The following is an 8,167-nucleotide window of genomic DNA, read 5'->3' on the forward strand; positions in this document are numbered from 1 at the left end:
TTCTGCGGTCGATGCAATTGGTACTTCGGTTTCATCGCCAGGTGTATCAGATCGTGGTGTGGAGTTGACGTTTTCCAGTGACTCTAGAATCTGGTCAGCATGGCGTCTTACAATGCTCTCTCCAACGTCCACGGTATACATTAGAGGTCCTTGCCGTGTACAGATCGTTCCTGGCTGCCATTTCTCAGTGCGGTAGTCCCGGGCTAAAACTGGTTGACCTATCTTAAAACTCCTGGTCGGCCTTTCATTCATATTCTGAAACTGCCTGTTCTCCACATCTCTTCTGACGTTTGGCTTAACCAAATCCAAGCGGCATCGTAGTCTTCGATTGAAGAACATCATGGCTGGAGTTTGGTTGGTAACCGCATGTGTCGCATTCCGGTAGGCAAACAAGAAGTTATCCACCTTGTGTTGTAGGGGTATATCTTCATTACACATTGCCTTGATAGCCTTCTTGAATGTTTGAACAAACCTCTCGGCCAATCCATCAGTGGCTGGATGATATGGGGCGGATGTGTAATGCTTAACACCATTGTTCTTTAAGAACCTCCGGAACTCTTCAGACACAAACTGTGGTCCATTGTCAGAGCAAATCTGTTCAGGCAGCCCATTCCTGGCGAATATGGTTCGTAAGACTGTGATAGTTTTTTCTGTGGTGGTTGAGGACATTTTTATTACCTCTGGCCACTTTGAATGTGCATCCACCGCAATTAAAAACATCGGGCCTGATTTTCGGCTTGTGTGGGAAATGGTCGGATTTCCCCGAATGTGGGGTTTCTGACACACATAAAAAAGTGTCAGCCAGCCCCACACAATTTTCCCTCAATTGGCCAATTAATTCCCAGCATGTGGGAAGCCTTGCTAATTGTCTAAATCGAGTCAGAAATCCCCACAGTATGATGTCATCATTCGTGGTGCTTTCAAGGTCCATGGCAAGCACTGCATCCTCTGAAGGCTCCCAAATGAACCATACAGGATGGCATAAGGAGCCTGCAGCAGCTGTGGCCAGTGCCAGACCCCGAGCTGCCTTCAAATTCGACGAGGCTTCACTGCAGGCATTATTGGATGGGGTTAGGGCCCACAGGGAGGTCCTGTTCCCTAGGTCAGGGAGGAAGAGGCCTCCCACTGAGACCAAAGCTGCATGGATGCAGGTGTCAGCAGATGCCAACTCGCTGGGAGTCACCAGAGGAACCTTGACATTATATCTCTAACTCCTTCCTTTACTCCCCCAGAGTACCATCCAGAGCCCCCGTCCTCACTGTGGAGGAGGAAGAGGCTGCGCAGCCAGACTCCTCAGAGGAAGCTCCAACCTCTGAGGGTGCAGCGTCAGCAGAAGTAAGCGCACCCAGCACCAGCGCAGACACTCACACCTCGGGGGGACCTTTGGGACATAGAGTAGTGTTGTCACCTGGTGTTTCACAGCTGACAAATGAGCCTCAGCAGATTCTGGAGACAGGGACAGCAGTGGAGAGTCCTCGTCGGAGGGCGCAGGGCTCTGCCAGTTCAGCTCTGCTGCGCTGCATCTCGACCCTCTGCCTCTGGGTCCATCCGCAAGAGAAGAGGTGATGGATCTCCACGCACAGATGCAGGAGTCTCTGGCAGGTTTTGTCTCCAGGGTCGCTGCGAGTGTGGAGCGAATGGAGGAGTCCATAGCGACCATGAGCAGAGCCTTTGTGGAGTCATTGGTGCATGAACGCAGCACCATGGAAAGGTTGGCATCCTCCATGGAGGAGATAACTGGCCAGCATACGGAAAACATGGTGAGTGCTCATAAGAGAATCACATCTCTTGAGGAGCGTTGGCCATCTGTTGAACAGAGAAACCAGATCTTCATGGAAGTCCTTCTGAGTAGGACTGCCAGTGCAGAAACGGGTCCCACTGGCCCCCTAAAGCGCAGCAAGGTGCTCTCAAGCCACTTCCAAGCGCTGGCCCCTTCTGGCTTGTGCAGCTTCAAGTGAGTGAGCAGCAGCCTGGTGCTCCTGGTAATCATCCTGCTGTTCCTGGTTCTGCTGCTGCCACCTCTGCTGTTGGAGATCCTCTAATGCCAGGAAGGGAAGGTGCCAAAGGCCTCCCATGCTTCTAGCAGATGCCTCGGTTGAGGAGGTTCTGAGTTAGGTTGGTGAGAGGGGCTTCCCAGGAGCTCACACTGAAGAAGTGTGTGAGGCTCCAACTTTCTGCAGCTGCTCCTAAGGCTTCAAATAGTTCCCCCAAGCCTTGATCAACAAGGTCCTGCAGCCTGCAAATGCTGCCTCTTTAAATATCTTCAGCCCTCAGCGACCTGCTGCTGCAAGCAAGCAAGCCAGCTGTTTTCACGCCAGCTCTCATCGGCGGGGTTCCCCGCAGGTGTGTTTCAGGTGGGGAAAGCCCCAAAGTCGCAACGGCACGGGAAAATCCACTTCAACAAGCAGATAATTGCTTGTTAGTGCTCCGACGACCAGTCCCGCCAGCGGCGGGCGGGACTGAAGCGGGGCGCGTGAAAACGGCAGTCCGAAAGTCGGACGGGGCGGGGAATCAGGCGGGGGGGGTCCCGACCCGCTTTTTCCGTGATTTTTGGACAACGGCCGCATGAAAAGCCGCCCGAAAGCTGCCCGAAAATCGGGGCCATCGAGCCCATAAAGGGACCAGCAAAATCAATGTGCACCCGTTGCCATGGAGATAAGGGCCACTCCCATGGATGTAGAGCGGCTTGTGGTGGGGCGTTTTGGACCTTCTGGCATCATGTACAGCTCTTGGTCATCTCTTCGATTTCTCTATCGATTCCCGGCCACCACACAAACGCTCTGGCTAAGTTCTTCATTTTTACCCCTCCCAGATGACCCTCATGAAGCTCATTGAGCACTCTATCCTTCAATTTGGGTGGAATTACTACTCTGGATCCACACATCAAGGTTCCTCTGCACACTGACAGCTGTTCTCTTCTCGGCGAGAATGCTGGCAGCAGTGGTTCGCCATGTGCTGGCCATCCCTTCACCGTTAAATCATAGACCTAGGAGAGTGTCGGGTCATTTCGTGTTTCCTTTTCTATGTTTGCATTCGTCACAGGGAGACATTCGACTATCGTCGAGTGGAATAACTCCACTGGATCCACCGCCAGTTCTTCTTCCACCATCGGCAACAGTAGGCGCGACAATCCATCAGTATTCCCATGCTGTTTAGTTCCTTTGTACTCGATGTCATATTGGTGTGCCCCTAGGAAAAGGGACTACCTCTGTAGCCGTTGTGCCGTCATTATCGGTACGCCCTTCTGAGGGTTGAAAATGGAGACGAGAGGTTGATGATCAGTTAGTAGAGTAAATTTCTGACCGTGCAGGTAGTGATTGAACTTCTTCACCCCCCACACCAGGCTGAGGGCCTCTCTGTCAATCTGGGCGTAGTTACGCTCGGCTGAAGTTAACAAGCGTGACGCAAAAGCTATCGGCCTCTCTGAGCCATCAAGGAATTTATGTGACAGTACCGCCCCAATGCCGTAGGGAGATGCATCACACGCCAGTCTTATCGGTAGTGATGGGTTGTAGTGAGCCAATACTTCTCTTGAAGTGATTAGGTCCTTACTCTTCTGAAAGGCCCGCTTACATTCATCGCTCCATTTCCATGCTACTCCCGTTCGTAGTAGGGCGTTCAGTGGATGCAGAATTGTGGACAAATTCGGCAAAAACTTATGGTAGTAATTCACCAATCCGAGGAATGACCTCAGTTGCGACACATTTTCAGGCGCTGGAGCCTTAACTACCGCTTCAATTTTGTCAGGGGACTTATGCAACCCCTCTTCATCAATCGTGTGGCCACAATACGATATCTGTTTCTTAAAAAACTCGCACTTGGGGCGATTGGCTCGTAGCCCATGTTCACGTAGTCTAGTGAGCACCTGCTCTAGGTTGGCAAGGTGTTCACTGTCGTCTTCACCTGTCACTAGGATGTCGTCCAAGTAACACTGAGTCCCCGGAATCCCTTGCAGGACTTGTTCCATCGCTCTTTGCCATATCACCGGAGCTGATGCTACTCCGAATACCAGTCGATTATACTGGTAAAGACCTTTGTGAGTGTTTATCGTGAGATACTTCCTGGAGGATTCTTCAACCTCCATCTGCAAATATGCTTGTGCTAGGTCAATTTTTGTAAAACGCTTCCCTCCAGATAGTGAGGCGAAGATATCTTCTATCCTTGGCAGAGGATATTGTACTGTGTGAAGGACTGGGTTCACCGTCACCTTGAAGTCCCCACAGATGCGAACCTTCCTTGGCTCCTCAGACTTATTGTTTAACGTTTTCTTCATGACAGGAACGATGGGTGTCACCCACTCGCTCCAGTCTACCTTAGATAACACGCCTGCATTCTCCAGATTCTCCAGCTCTGCCTCGACGGCTGGGCGAATTGCATATGGTACCGGTCTTGCTTTGAAAAGCTTGGGAATTGCATTCTCCTCTATTTTTATCGAGGCGGTTACGCCTTTAAGAGTGCCCAGTTCTTGTTGAAATACCTCTTTGGCGTCAGCTAAGATTGTTGACAATTGTCCAGGAGTGATGTCGTCATCCTTTTTACCAGCCAACGTCAGTGCCTGAATGGAGTGCCAGTCTAAACTTATCTTTCTGATCCATTCACGTCCCAATAACGGTGGTCCACCATCTTGCAGAATGTAGAGATACAATTTCCGTATTTTCTTGCCGTTGTATTCAACAGGCACCCTTATTTTTCCTCTTGGGTATACTTTTTGCCCTGTATACGTCCTCAAGACAATGGATGTCTCTCTCAAGGGTATGTGTGAGAATAGCCGCTCGTAGTCTCGTCGATTCATGACGGTTAGAGCTGATCCGGTATCCAATTCCATTTTGACTTGGGACCCTGCTATCGTGAGGGTGACCCAAATGGTTCGGCGATCCTCTTTTGCGATTACGTTGTGAAGTTTGAGACAGCTTAGTCTCTTGTTCCCGGATTCACTATCGCTCATCTGGTCTTCGGAACTACTGTCCGTCATCTTTTGTACTTTCCTGTACGGTTCCTTAGTAGCCTTTTTGTTGTCGTTGGTCTTCTTCACAGACCTGCAAACTCGTGCAATGTGTCCCATCTTTCCGCATTGCCTGCATATTTTGTCCTTGGACCAGCAGTCCTTCTGGTCATGGTTAGTTCTGCCGCAGCGATAACATTTTGCAAATCCCCGTGTCATTTCGTGGGTGCCGCATTCCTGTGGCTTTTGTTGTATTTCCGCAGCTCCCCTTGCTGCTGCTTCGTACGATACTGCCACGCTGAAAGCCTTATCTAGCGTCAGCTCTTTCTCTGAGAGTAACCTCTTCTGGGTTCCTTCACTCAGGAGTCCACAGACAAATTTGTCCCGTAAGGTATCTGCCAGTCCTGCTCCGAACTGGCAGTGCTTTGATAGCTTGCATAGTTCCGTAAGGTAATCAGCATTGCTCTCATTTTTATGCTGATTTCTCCTGTGGAATTTAAATCTTTCTGCTATCAGCAGCGGTGTAGGATTTAGGTGTTCCTGTAGGATAGCAACAATTTCGTTAAAACTCTTCGCCTTCAGTTTGGCTGGAGTAATCAGGTCCCGCAATAGGCCGTACGTTCTTGCGCCCATTAAATTTAGCAATACCGATGCCTTTTTCTCATCGGCTATTTCGTTTGCCTCGCAATATACCTCGACTCTTTCCACATACGTGGTCCAGTCTTCTATTGCATTATCGAAGGCAGTGATATCGCCAGTCTTTGGCATCTTGAAAATCTAAGATGGCGCCTCCCGCGCTTTGCCTTCGTCCCCGATGGATCAAAATGGCGCCTCCCGCGCTTTTCCTTCTTCCCCGCCGAGTTAAGATGGCGCCTCCCGCGCTTTCCCGCCGCTGCCGCTGCTGCCAACGCTGTTGCTGGCGATTATATTTATTTTACTATCCTGTAATGGCGACGCCCTATGGTCTTCGCGCCTCCCCGATCGCTGCTGCCAACGCCGCTCTCCGCGGTATTTTTATTTTTCTATCGCGCTTCAATATTTGCTCCGTTAATTGAAGAACCGTTCCCGTCGTGGAGCGGACCCTCTGAGACACTTCCCTCCCTCTTCTTAGGTCCGAACACTGCCCGGCTTCGAAGCACCGGCCGCGCCCTATGTGCTCCACCCTCTCTCCCTCTCTCTTTGCTTCCCGACTCGCTGCCCAGCCCCGTTGCAGAGCCACCCGATCGAGCTCTAGCCCGCCGCAGCCCAGGAAGGATCAGTGCACTACCTGCCACCAGCCCGATTAGCTGGGAAACCACAGACTGGAGAACCAAGCCTGGCTCTCGACAGTCTCTCCTGCACTTTTCAATTCGATGATTTGGAGGGCGGTTGCCCATGGTCGACGCCCGTTTCTCGAGTTTCTTTGGATTTTTTTTTTTCTTTCTTCTGGCTTCGACCTTCAATAACGTCATCTGAGGTGCTGCCGAGTTGCAGGTAAGTTCGTTTCTTACTCGTCGCCAGTATTATGTCCGTGTATAATTGAGACACGGACTGCAGGAGTTGATTATAACAAGTCTTTACTGAATGGAGACAACCTGGAAACTGAAACTACAGAAGCCTGCTAGGGCCTTTTATGCAGGGGTGGTCACTGCCGGTACTGCAGTCTGAGACCAGTTATTCCCTTAAAGGTACATACACAACATTAATCAAGGATGGAATCACTGCAATAGTCAGAAATGATATTGGGTCAAAGGATCAGGATAGTGAAACAGTTTGGGTGGAGATAAGGAATAATAAGGGGAAAAAGTCACTAGTGGGCGTAGCCTATAGGCCTCCTAACAGTTGCAACTCTGTTGTTCGGAGTATAACTCAAGAAATAGTTACACAACACCAGGTTATAGTCCAACAGCTTTATTTGAAAGTTGTTGTGTGGTGTGGTGTTGTGTGACTTCTTACATTTGTCCACCCCAGTCCAACTCCGGCATCTCCACACCAAGAAATAGTTGGGGCTTGTAATAAGGGAACAGCTATAATCATGGGGGATTTTAACTTTCATATTGACTGGACTAATCAAATTGGGCATGGCAGCCTTGAGGAAGAGTTCATAGAGTGTATTAGGGACGGGTTCCTTGAGCAGTATGTAACTGAACCAACCAGGGGGCAGGCAATCTTAGATCTGGTCCTGTGTAATGAGACAGGATTAATAAAAAATGTCCTAGTAAAGGATCCCCTTGGAATGAGTGACCATAATATGGTTGAATTCCAAATTCAGTTTGAGGGTGAGAGAATTGGATCTCAAACCAGCGTACTGAGCTTAAATAAAGGAGACTATGAAGGTATGAGAGTAGAATTGACTAAAGTGGACTGGGAAAACAGATTAAAGTGTAAGACGGTACATCTGGGAGACGCTACAGATGCATTCGCACCCGTACGACCAGATTTAGGAACAGCTTCTTTCCCAGGGCTGTCATCCTACTGAACTCCACAAATAAACTCTAAAGCCTGCACATCTGCCAATGCACTTTATTATGGTTATGTTTATGTTAATGTATTACAAGCCAAATGTATGTTGAATGTTTAAATGTCTTAATCTAAATGTACACTCTCAGGAGCCGCAAGCCTACATTTCGTTGTACTGCACTTGTGCACTAACAATGACAATAAAGTTGATTATTATTATTATTATTAAGAGCAGTGGTCTACATTCAAGGAGATATTTCACATCTTTCAAGAAAAATATATTCCACTGAGGAAAAAGGGGAGTAAAAGAAAAGACAGCCATCCGTGGCTTAGTAAAGTAATAAAGGATAGTATCCGACTGAAAACAAGGGCATATAAAGTAGCCAAATCTAGTGGGAGGATAGAAGATTGGGAAGCATTTAAAAGCCAGCAAAGAATAACTAAAAGATTAATTAAGAAAGGGAAGATAGATTATGAAAGTAAACTAGCAAAAAATATAAAAACAGATAGCAAGAGTTTTTACAGCTATATAAAAAGAAAAAGGGTGGCTAAAGTGAACGTTGGTCCCTTAGAGGATGGGACCGGGAAACTAGTGGTGGGGAACATGGAGATGGCAAAGACACTGAACAAATATTTTGTATCAGTCTTTACAGTAGAGGACACTAAAAATATCCCAACACTGGATAAACAGGGGGTAATGGGGGGTGAGGAGCTAAACACGATTAAAATCACTAAGGAGGTGGTACTCGGTAAAATAATGGGACTTAAGGTGGATAAATCCCCCGG

This window comes from Somniosus microcephalus, chromosome 27, assembly GCF_052327205.1.
Source record: "Somniosus microcephalus isolate GS21.2 chromosome 27, FLI_Smic_1.0, whole genome shotgun sequence".
NCBI classification, from domain to species: domain Eukaryota; kingdom Metazoa; phylum Chordata; class Chondrichthyes; order Squaliformes; family Somniosidae; genus Somniosus; species Somniosus microcephalus.